An 18,571-nucleotide genomic window follows, 5' to 3' on the forward strand; every position below is an offset into this window, starting at 1 on the left:
CTGGGACGTCATCACTTTTTCAGCTTTTGTCTGGATGAGTCAGTAATAAGTATAGACCACAGCCCACAACCTGCTAACAACAAAGGAATGAAAATCTGCAGCCAGTGTCATTTTAAAATATAGGCTACTGTACAGGAGTGAGGTGAGGTGTAAAATATTGTTTACAATGACAAGTTACTGTTTATAATTTACAATCTAAATACAACTTTGTTTGGGTAGATTATAAGGGAAAACGAGTATAACATACTTAAAAGTTGGGATACTGGTATTGAATATTGCTGCCGATCCAGGCGCATTTTCTAGATCATGTATCGGTTCCATGATATCTGTTCAGCCGATATTCTGGTTGAGCCAATGACTGGATGAAATGAGTATTTACTGACTGATATAGGTCCACAACGTCTTATGATGTTTGAACTTTATTTCTTACAAAGCTGTTCTGTGGTGTACTTGCAGGATAAAAAAGTTGCATAACAATCTGATATATTTTGGTAACTGTATTTTGTGTAAAAAGCTCTATTTTCAAACCCTTCACAGGATCATTTAATATTGAATATGGGCAGATTAGTGAAAGGGACAGTCCAGAATTTTGTTAGCCAGAGTGTTGGAGACGTGGAGACACTTTTTTAAGAGGTTGCTGGTGCTAGACTAGCATGTGTCAATAGCCATAGTTAGCCTGCCCCTAAAAATAGTCTTACCCACTCCACAAAGCACCCATTTCTGTCTGAGAAGCAACTTTGCAGCAGCAGCAGTGAGTTGTACTTCCTGATAGAAAGCTTGGCAGTGGTGGACTGATATCACCTAGCACCTGCATTACCGGCAAAGTAAAATTCCACTGCTGCTGAGAAAATAGTCCCTCAACATGCGACGATTCACGTGATGTAAAGTTATTTTTGTTTCAAACATTAGTCTATCAACACAGACATTTACATCGATAGTCTGGCGTTATAATTGTTTTGCTTCGAGTGCTTTGTGGAGTGGGTAAGAAAGTTTTTAGTGGCAGGCTAACTATGGCTATTGACATGTGCTAGCCTAGCTCCAGTGACCTCTGCAATATATTTTAAAAAATGTCTCCAGACGTCTCCAACACTGGCTAACTAGGAAATGGGGTCCTATGTCTAAAATTCTGAACTGTCCCTTTAATTTTGGAATTGAAAAAGAAAGAGAGAAGAACTTAGCCTAAATATGCAGGGTTTCTGTGTTAAACATGTGTGAATGAAACAAAACACAACTCCGGATATATATACAATGAGGAAATAACATAATATGGGCCCTTTAAATAAAATTAACAGCCTAAAAGCTTCTGCACTGTAACTTTAACCTATTAACCTACTAAAATAATGTATGAACAGCTCTCAAATCGCTCTCAGGGTTTTGCTGTATCTTTGAAATCTGTCTAAGTTGACCAGCCTTTTTATGGATAAACTTACAAACAAGGGAGTGGAGCATTAAAGCCTGTTCACCTTTTCTCTGTTTAATGGACTGTGCATAGGAGCCTTTCTTTGCCACTGTTACGCAATACAGTTCCCACGGTGCACAAGACCTCTTATATTTCATCCTTATGCTACGTTTTCAAGTGTGGAAAGTGAAATTAAGACGGATGACTTCAACTTTGTAACTGGACCACTTATAATATTTTCTGTACTAAACCCTCTTCAGATAATGATTTATTTTAGTGTCTTTAATTGTGAGAAATAAGGCTTTTGAGGGATTATTAGAAAAATCTCATTCCCTGGATAGACGACAGCTATAATTTTGAATTTGCTACACTTTTGTCAATTTTTCTACCTTTTTTTGATAATTCTGTCTCACATTATAGGCACAGAACTAGTTCATTTTAAATGATTTGCTTAAACCATGCCTTTCGAGCATCCTAATTATCCACAGCGATGAGTTTATAAGTATGTTTTGCAAACCATAGCTGAGTTTTGCTGTCACGGTAATGCTAACAACAACTAGCATGCTAACGTAATTCCTGAATCACTGACATTAAAATGCTTATAGTTAGATGCAGACAGTGAAGTATGATATCGAAGGTCAGCTACCCTTTTCGACTGATCCTTTCCCAGTGCAATATACTTTTACCAATGGCTGTTACATGGTTTGATTTTCTTACTTGCTTCTGGTTGAATACATGGGAAAAAATCAGGTCCTTTAAGGCTTTTGTAGCTATTAGTTACCTGTGGTTGTGTGCCAGACAGTCTTACTGCGTTGCTACATGTAAGGACTTGTGTAATACGTTTCTTATTTTGACCCTTGGGTTTTGGCCGCTGCCCCAAGTTCCTCAGGTTTCATGTGCATCTCGAGACTCTGACTCTGGAAACTTCATAGCTCCTTTAGGAAAGAGTTCAAATGTCAAATCTATTATAAAACAAATAAACCACACCCGAAGTTACCGATGCATGTTTTTTTTCATTTCAGCATAAATGTGACTAATATACATAGTGTATAAAGAAGTCAACTAAGCAAGTGTGATGTCACCTCTAGCGTAACACAATTATCATAGTAACCAAAGAGCCAATCTGTAGCGAGGGTGTTGGTTTAGCATGGAGTGGGCACTCGCTAAGCAATGTTGTCAATTAAACCTGTTGCTAACACTAGCAGGAGTGACCTTGGTGAAAGAAGGCACTTGATTTATCTGTTATTTATGTTTATCTTTATTTACAGAAAAATACTGAAATAAAAACACCAGGATCATCAAGTGAATTTGAGCTAGTAAATTGGATTAAATCAATGGGCCTCATGATACTTTTCAGTGACATCACGCTAGGGGTGTTCTACATTATCTCTATTAGCGGAATGTACAACAGTTACCATGGTGGCACAGTGAACACATCAGCAAAAACTCCCCCAAATTTTTTTTAAATTTAGGCTACGTTTATATGATGACGGTCTGAACAGAAGCCATAAGAGTTTCGCCGCATCTTCACTTTTCATTACGCGTTTTTCAGGAGGAAATCTGCATGCATACGGCGATGCAAAAATGTGTGGAATCTTATTGGCTATGCATGCCAGGCGGCTAGGTGATGACTCAAGGTGGTAATGCATGTGACGTAAACGCATACGCAACGTGAGCAGATCTGCCCAGAGGTTTGCGTCTTGGGCAGTGTAGATGGAAACGCTACGACGGATCGTATTCAACTTTTCTACTCCGGAGGGTGATTTCAGTTTTTTCAGTTTTTAGGCCCCCAAAATGCCGTCACCGTCTAAATGAAAAGCACTTCCAATAAAATATTTTGTCGTTTTTACCTGCAAGCGTTCTCATGTAAACAGGCCCATAGTCAGAAAACTCAAGAAAACTACAAAATGAATTTAAACAACACATTTTCAGGAGCCTGTGTTCAATATGAGTCCTGTTTAGTCATTTTCACCTTTTTTGTTGAAAAACTAATTGAAAAAAAAAAAACCTGTTAGCTTGTGAGTGACTTGTTTCAGAACAGAAATCATCTCACCTTTTCAGCTCCTTCAGGCTGCATCAGACAGAGCAGTGCTTTCAGTTAGCTTCATACACCCTGGGAATGTTGATGACATCAGCTGCAAAGTATCTATATGAGCATTCTATGTAAAAAAAAAATAAAAATAATAATAATAATAGTAGCAAATCAAAAAGATTTAGTGATATGGAAAACCTTTACTACCAAGGTTGGCCTCTTGTGAAAGAGAACCCCCTAAACTTCCATTTGTGAAATACTTGAGACATGAAAAAACATTCCTTCTCATGCCTGCGAGTCAAACGAGATTGGGCAATATGCTCTTCTGATTCTGTTTCCAAGCAGAGGACAAACACAAGAACAACAAAACACAGACATCATCAATCAATTATGATCTCCTGTAATGCAAGAGTATAAGTCCATAATCCACAGCCTGCTTTGGTCTAACTTGTAAATGTTAAATGCGTATTGTGTAACTTTTTTGTTGAAGGGTCTGGCATCTGTTTATCTCCATGGAGTTGTCATTGCTATGCCTGGAATGTTCCACAGTATGTTATTAAATGTATGTATCTCCAAGTTACAGCTCAGATCCCACTCGAAGTTGTATTGGTGTGATCCGTGCATGTTTGAGCAAATTTTAATCACTTATTTTCAAGATGCTACATTGCCGATCAACTCCTGTTTTCCATTGCTCTCTAATTACTTCATTCTCCAATTAAATTTTCTTAATCATAAGCATAGGATTCAGCAGCATTTTGGTATGAATGAAAACAAAAATTCTATTCTATAACATGATGCGCAGTTATCCATCAGAGGCGGCGACAACTCCACGGCCATTTGTTTTGATAACATTCACGGCGGCATCAGCTTCCATTTGGGCCCCTCAGTTTTCTAATGCAGAAGTTAAGTCATTTTAGATGAATACTGCGAATGTGCATGAATGTGGAAACTATAACATAATGACCCTCGGGTATCATAGATTATAACAGCAGACTGTGTAGTGTGTGACTATATTGCAGACAGAAACGCGATAGGTCTTCATTTAAACTTATATATCTCCATAAAGACAAGAAGCAGGTTGCCACAAGGCCAAGTTACAAGTCAGATCCATGGAGAGGCAAGTCCGCTCACAGTAAAGATTAGGGAAATAATGATATCCAAATTTCTCGATATGATATTTTCACGATTCAATATTTATTGTGATATTTTGTGTGTGCTGAATTGTAAATATGATGCTTTTTCTTTTAAAATACATTGAACAGCCTTTGTTTCTGTCATAACCCAAAGAACTAAGGTATGAAAATGCTTAATACCATTTTCTTTCTTCATGTAGTCTGCACTGAAATGGAGGAAAGGATCACAGTCTTTGTAGTTCCCTTTCTTTCTTGCTGTAACATAACTATTAATTTGATATATATTATGATGCTTACGATATTATTGTGAGACATTTGATATGATATCACGTTTTTTTGGTTAGTGTTGCAGTCCTAATAAGAATGCATGTTTTTCTTAGCAATAAAACACCTGAATAAACACAAGCTTTCAAGCATTTCAAGAAAAGAATAACATTTCCATCTAGCAAAGTTACGTATTGCACCGTGTAGTGAATTTGAAGGGAGATTACATAAAGTTGAAAAACAGAGCAGTGAATTAAACTGATGTCACACATATTTGGAGTCTGAAACACAGTGACTTCACCTCTGCACTGCTTCAACACGCCCCGACCGACTCGCCGCATGTTCCCAATTATCAGCGTTAGGTAATTCAGCACAACAGCAACTGCGCTTTTAGTGAAGTCATGTTAAGAGAATATATTCCCTATACGTTCAATGCTGTTTACATCCTGTTTGATCACCGTGTGCAATGACCTAAAGTCCTCTAGTCCACACACTAACACTTAAAAAACCCCATAGTGACCCATAATAGAGTTACATAAGAACTGCAGGCTCCACCCAACATGTGGGTCCAAGAAGCACTGGGCCGGCACTATACGCAGACACAGGGCCCATTGACAACTGCCTATAGATAGAGTAGAGATGTTATGATTCATGTGTGCAAGAGTTCATCCTATACGTTCCTATTTTTTTTCAGTAAGTTAGCATTGATTTTACTTCAGATGCCCTACCTGATACAACCCAGACACAGGGCCCGTTGACAATAGCACCCTGTATAAATAAATGGTGCAGAGATGTTATGTATGATTCATGTGTGCGAGAGTTCATCCTGTGCACATGTATTTTTTGAATTGGTCACCTTTTTTTTTCACTTCAGATACCTTACCTGACACAACTCAGACACAGGGCCTGATGGAGCAGAGATGTAAAGTATGATTCAATATCCTCTGCATATCTTCGAGAAAACTAGTGGATATGCATGGGTTAGCACTGGCTTTACTTCAGATGCCCTACCTGATAAAATTTATTATGCTGCCATTTTGAGGACATATAATATTTTGTTTTGAATTGTTAATTGCTGTAGCGATGGTCCTAACTTTTCATCATTCTGCAACCCATGGGTGGATAGATGGAGAAGAGACAGTATGATTCATGTGTGCAAGAGTTTATCTATTTTTTTGTATAGGTTAATATTAATTTTACTTCAGATGCTCTATCTGATACAAATAAGACACTGGACCCATCGAAAACGACTGCTTGTATAGATAGATGGAGCTGTGATGTTATGTATTATTCATGTGCGCAAGAGTTCATCCTGTGTGCCAGTATTTCTTGAAAGAAGCATGTGATTAACATTGGTTTTACTTCAGATGCCCTACCCTGTACAACTCAGACACAGGGGCTATTGACAGTCTATAGATGGACAGAGCAGAGATGTTATGTATGATTAATGTGTACAAGAGTTCACCCTCTGAGCATCACTTTTCTTCAGTTGGCCAGCACTGGTTTTACTCCAGCTGCCTTACCTGATGCAACTCAGAGTTATGATTGTTTCATGTGTGCAAAAGTTCATTCTCTGTGTCACTATTTCTTGAACTTTTTTTTTTATTTTTTTATTTCAGATGCCCTACCTGATGCAACTCAGACACAGGGCTTGTTGACACCGAATGCTTGTAGAGATAGACACAGATGCTGGCAGAATAGTTGGTGACCCTTGTTGCTGGATTATACAAATTACAATGTGGTAATTCATTAGCCAGGCTGGCGCCACCTAGTGCCTCCAATCAATTTCATTTCTCTCCAGCGACTAGGTCAGAAATCAAAATACACTAGACGGTTCGCAAAAACCCTGGAGTGCAAGTTCGGGCACCAGCCAATCAGCGAAGAGCCATATATTCAGATTTGTCAACGGTTCCCAAGATTGAGGATTTAAAGCCGGAATAAAGAGAATGTTGAATGGTGAATTTCATCAAGGGGGAAGACATTAATGCCCTTCTTCCTACAGGATTTGGGAAAAGTTAGCCCCGTTAGCGGTGCATTACATACATCTCAACCAAACTGCAGCGATTGGTTAAATGATAAAAAGTACCCACCTACCGTCGAGCGAATTAATTCTAACACTGCAAGGTCAGACGGTTTCTACGAACTGAAAACGGCTGATGAATCAGGCTGCTAGTTCATTGCCAGACATAACAATTAGACTGTAGGGTTTTTTTTAAATAGTAGATTTAGATCACAGTGCACATTTTAAACATGTCCAGGAGCATTCATATTCAAAGTCTGAAATATGACCTATTGCTTATACAAGCACTATGCATTTCAGAACAGATTTGTACGCTTATAAGTTAAGTATAGGACTAGTAGGTTTATACAAAAACATTATATTTTATTACAGCTTTTTAAATTATTTTATCAAACATTACATTTTTACTTGTGATTTTTCTTGCAGACATGTATTTATAGCATTAGACTTCCCAAGCTTCAGTGCAATTCATGTAAATATTGATAGATTGTATTACAGTTTATAATACATACACACATGGACCTTTTGTTGAACTGGTCTCACTCAGCAGCTGATGTAATTGGTTTTGCCTGTTTGGTCTGTTTACATTGTGTTACAGGCAGTAAAGGTCACGGTCCTATCAGTGAATACATAATATGTGTTTTCAGCAGTAATATCAGTAATGCATTGCAATCATGCTTTCAAACCATAGACTGAACTGTATATATAAATGGCATTCCAAATAGGTGAAATAAATGTTCATGGGGGGTGCTTCGGGCTCCATCAACTCCAACTCCAATTGATGTTACATTGAAAAACTGTCACCCCTTTGCAGTGAGCCTTGTCATGTTTGTGTCAACCCGCTCTACATAATCCTGGTGTTTTTATTTTGCTATATTGTCCTTGAATAAATTCCTGTTCCTAATATGGAACTAGATCCAAATGTGCTTCTATAACTGTTAACATCGTGAGCTTCATTATTTCATAGAGTTTTGCTCTGTTCCCGTCACTGCTCTCACTTTCTCATGGCATGCAAATATGTTTTTTTTTTTTTTTTTTTATAGCCATTCGTGCTCCGCCTAGTTCTGCTTTTCACTAACACAATATGTTGCTTAAGTGTCCCAAATAGAAATACCAGGTACTGTCACACCCGTCCTATGTAACCAACAAAGGACTTTTTTAATATTCCCAGTGAAATACAAGTGACCTTTTTTGACCGCTTTTACTCTTTCACAAGCATGATAGAGTGAAGATGGCCATGCTTCACAAGTATTAAAACAGTGAAGCATTGTCATTTTCACTGTTTGTTTATGTCAAATAATGTTGACCATAAGCCAGTGGATTTTAGGGTGAAAAAGAAAGATATCTTTTGACTGGTCTAAAGTTATAAATGGACAATATGACAAAAAGCTAATCACAATTTGTATGCTCATATTGATCGATTAAGTTTTTTATTCAATTTATTTTAATCTTATTGTAATATTAAGGTTCATGAATATAAGCAAGACATTTGGCACAAAACGTCCATTTATTTTCTCTTAGTCTGAACTCTGGCCCAAACTGCATGCTTTTACTGACAGGCGCTTGGCTGTGGAGCTATCATTTCAAAAGAGAGTAAAACGACTCGCTTTGAGGCTCTTAAGTGTTCAAGTGTTCAGAGCACTGCACTTCTAGTTTAGATACAAGCCAAAAGTGTGTTATTATTATTTGTGAAATGTGGTGCAATACCTCAGAGACATGATTTTTAAAGCATAAAAGATTGGCGATAAAGTCCACAGGAAGTAGAGTTACTTTCGTTAATCTGCAGTTTCACCTTGAACCGTGCGCTGTGTGGCTATAAACAGACACACGTGAGGAACTACTCTTGCCTTTTTACTTCCAAATAATGCAACTCAAACTGGATTAATAGCACGGTTTTGTGGACTGGATGTAATTTTTTGTGGAGGACAATTCCTATGAATAAGGTGGATGAGATGCTGCACTTTAAATTTACCACTTTAGGAGAGATGAGTAATAACGTCTTCTCATTATTTTTGCTCTGTTTTTATATTTGTATCTTGCGCCTCCATATTCATCATTCCGTCTGCCCTTGACACTTTGTTTTATTGCCTTTTACCGTAGCGTTGATGTTGTTTGGTGGTTACAATCTGATAGTGCAGCTCACAGTCACACTGATACCACACACCTCAAAATTGCATACGAAGACACAAAGTCAGGCCATCCTAAATCAGGCAAATTCTGTATTAGTTGAATTATCTTTTTTTTTTTTTAGATTATAAGGGTTTAAATGAGTCAACAGCAGAAAAGATAAGTTGGTGAGTGAGTGAATTCCCTGAAGATTTATTTTTATTTTACATGTAAAAAGCCAGATTAAGCTCTTGATTTACAAGTTTTATCTGTCTTTATATAAATACAAGATTTCTTAGTATTTTTTCTGTATAAATAGTTATTTTTGCACAAACTTCCATGCAGGTATAGATACATGGTTTTGAGAACTTTGACCATGCCCCTTTTTGGTTGACTAATTGATTGGCAGGACGTGACTTAAATTAACCAAGAATTTCTTTAGACGACCTACAGCCCTATATTGGCTAAAGTTTAATTCATTGCATAACTCCTAGCAAAAATCCTTGGAAATCAGTGAGAAATGATGTGATTGACATCTTTGGATATTGCTTTTTTGTCTGTGTTTTGCTAACACGCTTTTCCACACGTCGCTAAACTGTGGAGCATGTTTGAACTCCTTCAGGTGATATAACAGACGTAACCCAGATCTGTGCAAGTCGAGTCTGCTGTGTCTCGGTGGAACAAGAGGTGCTGTAATGAACTTTGGCTCAGGGCTAAACTCCAGTGTGGGCCTGCCCCCTGTTTTATGAGACAGGCCCCTCCATAGCGTCAACTGGGGGTGCAACATCTGTCGAAGCAATACACCTGCTCCACAGAGAACTTACTGTACTCTATTAAATATGATGTTTGCCTTAAGTGTCATATTGAAATGTTATGTAAGGAAAAGTGTGATCCAACTCGAGCTCTGGACCAAGGCTGAATTCCAAGTGTTAAAGTTAAATAATCACAAAGTAGTAACTCAGTTTGATTCAAGTTTCCAAATACAGTATGTTCATTTTGAATTTAAGATAGAATACATGATGAAAGTAAATGCACAAGTAGACCATGACTATTGGCTAAACACGTGCTTTTCTTTGACGTCGCCTTTTGTTTTGATATGATCATAAACGATAAATTTTGTGAAAATTTTGTGCCTTCTTTGTCATCATTGTTGGTTTGTACGAACATGAAAGGAAACAAAACAGGCATCTTTAAAAAATGAAGAGTATTTCTGTTAGATTGCTCCATATACTAACCCCTCTAAGTGATGATTTTAAAAAAGTCTTACACTGTAGAAGCCTTTGAAAAGAGTAGAAAGCGTTATGTTTTGGAAGATTTAGAGCTCTGGAATGAATGAATTATGCATTACATTTAGTTTGTTTTAAGTGAAATTGTAAGTGCAAACTTGCTGTTCGTATGCTGCTTTCCTTCTTGGAATTCTGTCATTGTTTAAAGGGCCATTATAAGTATTTTTTTACTTCAGCCTAAACCCTTTCAGTCATGATCCATGGGGTTTTAGTCTATGTTTTGTTTGTTTTTTGTTTTGTAGTGCTGCAAAATGGCCGAATAATATCTACTACTACTATATACATTCTAGGGTAAGTAGATTGATTAAAACAGGCTAAGATTTGAACCAACAATCTTCTTGTTCTAAGTAGAATGTTTTTTCAGATTAAAAAAAAATACGGACTTTTAATCAGTGCCATTTAACCCAAAAAATAGATACATTTCTTTCTCCACTGTCTGAACACTGCTCCAAACTTCATGCTTTTACTAACAGAAGATTGGCTGTAGACCCATACCGGGAGGGCTCTACATGGATCTCTATTCAGCAGTTGCCATGGTGACACAATGCACACATTAACAAACACAGACAAACTTTAAACAACTAATAATCCTGTTTAGGTGTTTCATATTCTAATGCTCTAATGCCCTAATTATTCTCCCAGCTTACATCATTCACTTCCAACCAAATGCTGACATTCATAGGTCAAAGTAGGTCAAAATATCTCAGTAAAACGTGACCAAGATATCCTCCTGCAAACTATGTGCCTGTGACAATGTAAAATTTGATTACATTCCCAGCGCTGATACAGTTTAGTACAGTGAATTCAGTACCGGTAGTTTTTTTTCCCCCCTTGCACAAGTCGCTCTTTGTCCTTCTTATCGCTGCTCTCTGCTTCTTCTAGGTTAAGTGCTCCTATATCACATGTGAGCAGTTTGCAAACATTTGAACATGAGGCGTATCTACCACTGCTGTTTTATTAAGAAATGGTTTTATTGTATTTGTTGGGCATTATAGATGATTGACATGGCAGGTTGAAGATATGCAGAATTAGAATATCAAGTTCAAGTGTAAAGTTTATAAGAATCCTTTTGGGAAAATGCCTCAAAAAGAGCTGATGAAAATAATAATACATAGGAAAAAACTACTATAATCTTTCAAATAATGGTGTAAAGTAGATTTATTTAACACAATGCAGCATGATATTGCCATTGAGATGAGAAAGTTACAGGTCAGATCTGAAGAGAGGCAACCCCACTAATTAAATCAAGTTTATGCAATACTGTGGGACATTCTAGTCAAAGCAATAACATCTCCACGGAGACAAGTAGGTGGTGAAAATTTGCATAGTGCACCATTAATCTTAACAGTTAGCAGGTGATATTAGTGCACTTGTAAGCAAACAGAAACTTGGATTGAACTTTTGGGTGAACCACAAAGTGAGTTCAGCCTTTTAATTGCAGCAGTGGAGCCAGGAGAGGGCCTGTGCCAGAGACACGCCGCAGGGCTCCGTGTGAATCTTGAATGTGGTGTGATACTGTGTGCATAAGTTAAACATTTGCATCTTGTACTCACTGCTGTTTGTCTAACCACACTCAGAGCTGTACTGTCAACATCAAGTGTAGTGACCTTTTCAGAGTCTGCAGAAGGAATTTGGGGTGCTTCTGGTGAACTCGGCTTGATAAAGAAATTCCGTGTTTTCATGTGCATCACAATATTGTTACTATAATACAATTATCTTTTAAAAGGCCTGTATTATGCTCTTGATACAATTATTATAAGATTATACAATATAATCTTGTTTCCTCATCACAAACATGCCTGGAGTTGTGTTGTGGTTTGTTGCATTCACACAAACCCTGCATATTTAGGCAGGGGAGTTCTTCTCAAAAACTGACAACACTCTGTTCCACCTTATCATGCGGTAATAGAGGAAGTGCTCCACTGTGTTTTTAAACTCCATACACCTTCAGTAGTATCATTTGGATAATTTCAGACCTAGAATCTACAATCTCTACTAAACTAAAGTTAAAAGGTAGCTGTTGACCTGTGCAACAGAGCATTTTGAACTTTGGAGATGTAGACAGAACATACCTCAAACATGTATTAATGAAACAAAACACCAATCCAAGCATGTTTTAATAATGTAAGAACATTATAAATAGACATAAAGCTCACAGGAGCATTTTTTAAAATATAGGACCTTTAATAGGAAAGAGTATAGAGTATATTCTATATTCTATATATAGAGAGAGTATAATAACAATAACATAATAATAAAAAAATTAAAAAAACACAAGTTGTGATTAATAAATAGCAGAATGAAACACATTAGTAGCAAGTTAGTTTTTAAATTTATATTTTTATTTATTGGAGACAGGGAAAGTGCACAATTTTTACATTCACCTTAACAGGAGAGATGCATTGTACCAGGTTGTAGCATCAGTGCTAATTTCCACCTGTAGTCCCTGGGCAGGTTCATTGATTGATTGTATTTAACTGACTTGGCTATCAACTGTTCTGGAGACCTATGTAGCATATTTTGGGTTGAAATAGTGATTGAGGTTACTTATTTGATCATCTAGAGCTCAAATCTTATCATACACAAAATAAAAACAAAAACAACTAAACTTTTGCTAGTAGTATAAAGTTGAGTCACCCACATTAGTTCTTCATTTATGTAATAATTATCATGGCAGGCTTAGTAAAGTAGAGTTGTAAGTCTTTGAAATATTAGTACCGCACTTTGAACTTTTGCGCAACTGTAGTTTTACGTACTTTAGTTTACTACTACATATTACTACTACTGATTGGTACAGTTCAATTACTTTTAACAACTGGTTCTTACTAGTATGCTTATAAGGAATTTCATTTGTGCCATTGCCAGTAATACCCAGGTACACAACCATTTAAATGTGCACTGTGTATCTTTTTGGTTGGGGGTCCATCCTTGCTTGTTTCTACTGACATGTCATTGTTCTACCTTACATTTATTCAGTTACAGGTAGTTTTATGACTCAAAAATGCCTTGAAAAACAGGAATTCTGACTGTGAAAGGGTTGCCTCTCCACAGATCTAACCTGTAACTCTAGTTTGGCCTCCATGAAAATAGAAAGGTTTAAAGCCATACTGTGAAACATTCCAGACCAAGCATTAGCATCAATATGGCGAGCATTTGACAGACCCTCCACCAGAAAAGTTGCACAGTTCAACTTTAATATTACCTAACAACTGAGTTAATTTGGTAAACTTCATTTTAAAGAAAGCTGAAATGTATCTGCACATGTACTTAAGTCAGTTACTTCAACTGCTGTAATTCAATTTGTAAATTTCTCCTAATAGACTGTTTCAACCAGCACCCATGACCTGCTGGTAGTGCCCCTTCCCATTCAGTGGAAAATATGATTGTGTAACTACTGCTGACCAAAACATCACAACGGTCGACAGCTCATGTTACAGACCACAGACAAATAAGTTCCCACAGTGAGAACTGGTGAGTCTGGTGACACAGAGCAGGCCCACATGACAGAGGGAGTGGGGAGGGGGCAGTGAGGGGGTGTGGGGGTCAGGTCTGTGGTACCGATCAGTTCAAAGACTTCTGTTTGATCAAGAACAGCCTGAGGTGTTGTGGAGCAGGTGTTTGTGTCTTGTGTTCAGAGGTCATTTTCACACAAAACAAACTATTACTATATTGACCTTATTCACGAGGTTGCTATGGGTATCGCCATAAATTCGGTTGTCCACTTACATAAAGCTGCAGAGTATAAAAGCAAATAAGTCCTATTCAGACTACAAAGCCATTTTAAAGATTAAAGGAAATGTATTGTCGTTTCAAGCCACTCAGACAAAGGGTGCATTGTTGAACATTTTACACAAATCAACCTACTTTATATAATATTTTAGCTATATGAGGCTTTCTGTTTAGTTTTCCACTGAAATAAATGGGATTTATGATCAAGCAGAAGTGTCAGAACAACGGGTCAGTAGCAGTAGCAGTGGGTGGAGTGGAATAAAACAGATATTCCAGTCTCTAAATACATTTTAAAAGGTTTTAATTCTAGGGCTGTTATAATCAAAATTTGAATGGTTGCAATTACCAAATCGCAAAGACTGCCATTACTTAAAGGTGCACAGTGTAACTTTTCTTGTAGAGGGTCAGAACACTTGCTTGCATTAATGCAGATGTTGTATTTTCCTGGAATGCTCCCCAGTATGGCATTTAATTTAACTATCTCCATGGAGACAAGCAGGCCACATCACCCAGCCAAGTTAAAGATCAGATCTGTGACGAAGTGGGCCCGCTCACTTTATTAGTGAATGTTTTTGTGGTAGTTTTGATAAATAAAAACACCTGTAATTGAATAAATACAGAATATATTTGCTTAATGCCATATTGTGGAACATTCCAGGCAAAGCAAGAAAATCACCAGGGAGATGAGCAGATGGCAGACCCTCCACCAGAAAAGTTACACAGTGCATCTTTAAATAATATAATGTCCTACTCAAACTATAACATATCCTGTCTCAGTAATGTATAAATACTGCTAACCCTGTAGGTCTACAGTGAGTACATAAACTGCACATCTAATCAGAATCACAACAGAGGTCATAACAATCGCGGTAACATATTTCAATCATAGTACTATTGATTTGAATGTATCACTCTCTTAATGTATGGAGAGTCTGCATCGATCCAGTCTTCAATGCCTCTGGGCACCTGTCAGTTTTAGTTTGATGGTTGTAAACCGAGCACCTTAAGAGAAACCCTCCCAGACATGAGGAAAACATGCAAACCTGTTATTTTTGACACATCTCACTGAATAGAATTGTGTTTTAAAAAGGATTCTTACTATCTCTATGTTTACAAATCCAACAGAAAGTGCCAAAAAGCCCAAAAATGCTGCAGTAATAGCTACACACGTATTTGAAAGATTACGCAAGATGCTTTCTTTTACTTTGAATTCACTCTTACTGCAGCCTTTTGAATTATTACTTTTATTCAAGAATTGTTCATCTTAGAAACAGCCATTAGGCTATTTTTTTCAATATTGAGAAATGTTTTTGAAACTACAAGTAATTCATAATCCAATTAGTACAATCTGGCTACTTTTATAAGTGGTTTTACAATGAAAGAAACATTTGATGAAGTATAATGAAGATGTATTATGTAATCGTATTTGACGCCGTAATAAATTTGTTCTGAAAAATCGCTTGACTCAACTTGATAAATATCACTTTGACTACTTCTTGATGAACTGCCCAACCTCACTCTATGTAAATGTGTACGTTAGGATTCACTCACTGGATTACGTAACATAGCCCATATACCCACATCCACCACATAACATAAGGTTCCAGTTTCTGTGAGTTTCTGCTGATTAAATTTCAGGTTACTATTGAGGCTGGAACAAAAAGTGACATTATGAACCCGCCCAGTTTTTATGTAATCTTGCAGAGTTGCTGTAATTTGAGAAAAAGCTACTCGCTGAAAAGTGCGCAAGAAGGGGAGACCAGTATGTTTCATGATACAGGGAGTGTGTTCAGAAAACACAGCTGAATGGTGTTGAAATTGACTCTGGGATGTCAAGAGATTTCAGTTAATTGCAAAAAAATCATAATTGTCAGAATAGATAGCTTCTTATGGCATATTAACTACTTGAGAAAGTTCATAAAAGTTAATAAATCTTGGACAGAGAAGCCATAGTGAATACATGGGTAGACCAATGCCTTTATAAGATCTTAAAGGTACACTATGTAACTTTTATGGTAGAGGGCCCACCAGTTGCTTGTCTCCATGGAGATGTTATTGCTTTGTCTGCCATGTTCTAAAGTATGACATTAAATTTATCAATCTCCATAGAGACAAGCAGGAGACACATCTTAACCAATTTACAGGTGAGATCTGTGAAGAGGTGACTCCACTCACGTAAGAATAAAGGTATTTTTGAGCAATAAAAAGACAGAATAAATGCATCTTGTATAAGTGTAATACCACTGTGCAACATTCCAGGAAAATAAATGGCATTTCCATGGTGGCAGACCCCCAACCTGAAAAATTACTCAGTGCACCTTTAAAGCCACAGGAAGAGCAATGCATTTACAATCACACAGCATGCTCTATTTCATTCTGTGTGCTGGTGATAACCCCATGTGTTGGTTTATCTGGGCCACTCTAGTACACAGTGTACGAGATGAGGTGAGCCCGAGTTTTACAGTGCTTTTCAAATTGTTGTCAGCTTACATAGGGGTAACTGTTGGCCCGACACTTTTACAAGAAGAGAAATGAGCTAAGCCATGTGTCAAGTCAACTCAAGTCCAACTGCACTTTCTGATTGATTTGTTTTTCCTCTGAGTCCAAGTCATATGTGAACTCATGGTGTTATTTTGACAGTTTATGGGTGGGCGATATATTGAACTGAATATACACTATTTCTATATTTTTGGGGAGTGCCACTGCTCCAATATCAATGATATGAAACATGTCATGCATTAGTTGAGGTTTGAGTATAGTAGATAAATGTGAAATTAAGGTTAAATTACCCACAAAACTGCAAAAGTATCACTAATTTGAGCTTTACACCATATTTTTTTTAATTTTCAAGGTTTAAGTATAATAGATAAATGTGAAATTATGGTTAATTTACCCACAAAACTACAAAAATAGCACTAATTTGAGCTTTACAACATAATTTCTTTCCTATTATTTAATTTTCAATAATCAATTTTTGCTGGATATTTTATTATAAATGATATACTAGATTTTCAAATTTTGCACATCTGTATTTCTATCATTTTCCCTCCTGTAGTTGCTTCCTCAGTTATGTGATGTTTATGCCTTTCAGAAGAGTTAAATGATGAATGACTGATTTCATAATATTACCTTGAATTAATTTTTATTTGAGAAATTCACTGATTTAAATTTGACTAGAGATTTGTGCTGTGTTTTTCGTCAAAGTCAGTTATCAGTGTGTTTGTTACAAGTTTGTTATCTTCCGTGTAAGAATCTGACATGTTTCGTTTAGAAAAAAATGTGCAGTGGATATCTTCCAAATAGCTAATCTATACTAGCTTTATCAACAATAGATCTTTTTGCAGTGCAGCGTTCGGTTATGTGGACTTTACATACAGCTGTTGAGTCTGTTTCTCATTTGTTCTCACTTCTTATGTAACACATGGACAATGGCTGCCTACATGCTTGGTCCTACGCAGCACTGATGTCTCAGAGGAGGAGGGGACCTTGGTATTTTGCTTATAATTGCAGTGAATCTTGAAGAACTAAACCAGAACCCAACCAAAACTAAACTACAGGAGTAAACCTTGGTCTCAACAGGACTAAAGTGATTTGAGGGACTGTGGGGAGGGTTAGAAGAGAAGTGCCTAGTACCAGAGTGAAAGGGCATGTGGCTCTTAATTGTCTCTATCACATTAAACTCAAAGGACACGGCTCCTCTTGACCCTAGTGTACAGACGGAGTAACTGCATTAATGTATCATAGGATTAGGCTAATAAAATAGTGGCCAGTTGTTTGGTTGGGGCTAATCAGTGCATTGAGTTTGATTGACTGGTTGGTTGCTTTAAATTAACTGCTTTACTGCTTTGCGTGGTTGAAACAGATAGTTGCTTTTATGACAAGAGTGGTACAGTAGTTGGCTTTAGGTCCCCAAACCACATTTTACACAAAACAAAACAAAATCCTTTCCCATTCTTCTTTTTAAGGGTTCAAGGCAAAAAATTACTCTTGAGAGCTCTAAGCCATGTTAGAAAACATACCCGGAGTTGTCTGTCTACTAGCCTGATTCATCAGCCGGTTTCACTTTATAGAAACTGTCTGACCTCGTAGCATTAGAATTCATTCACTCAATGGTAGGCAGGTACTTTTTTTTCATTTAGCCAAACGCTGCTATTTCGTCGTGTATGTAATGCGGCGCTAACGAGGTTAACTGGTATATTAAGCTTTTCCCAAATCACATAGGAAGAAGGGCAACAATGTCTTTCCCTTGATAAAATTCACCAAATATTGTCTTTGTTCCGTCTTTAAATCCTCGATCTCGGGAATTATTGCCAACACAGAATGTATGGCTCTTCGCTGATTGGCTGGTGCCCGAACTCGCACTGCCAGAGTTTTTGCGAACCTTCTAGTGTATTCTGATTCGTGACCTAGTTGCTGGAGAGAAATGAAATTAAGTGGAGGCACTAGGTGGCACCAGCCTGGCTATCTGTCTACATCTCTAGAGCTCAAAATGCTCTGTTCCACCTTGTGATGTCATTAATTGGTAGTTTTCAAGTTAACAGCTTTCTTTTACCTTTAGTTCAGTAGAGACTGGCAATTCCAGGGTTGAAATTAACCAAATTA

The 18,571-nt window shown here is 37.3% G+C and overlaps 1 protein-coding gene across 1 annotated transcript in view; it reads left to right on the forward strand.

Moving 5' to 3' along the window:
* The window catches only part of ssh2a (slingshot protein phosphatase 2a), a 55,499-nt gene that overhangs the window by 8,099 nt on the left and 28,829 nt on the right, over window positions 1-18,571 (forward strand). The gene's annotated exons all lie outside the window — the stretch shown is intronic.

Source organism: Boleophthalmus pectinirostris, unplaced genomic scaffold, assembly GCF_026225935.1.
Source record: "Boleophthalmus pectinirostris isolate CB_2022bp ecotype Guang Dong unplaced genomic scaffold, ASM2622593v1 HiC_scaffold_9, whole genome shotgun sequence".
Taxonomy (NCBI): domain Eukaryota; kingdom Metazoa; phylum Chordata; class Actinopteri; order Gobiiformes; family Gobiidae; genus Boleophthalmus; species Boleophthalmus pectinirostris.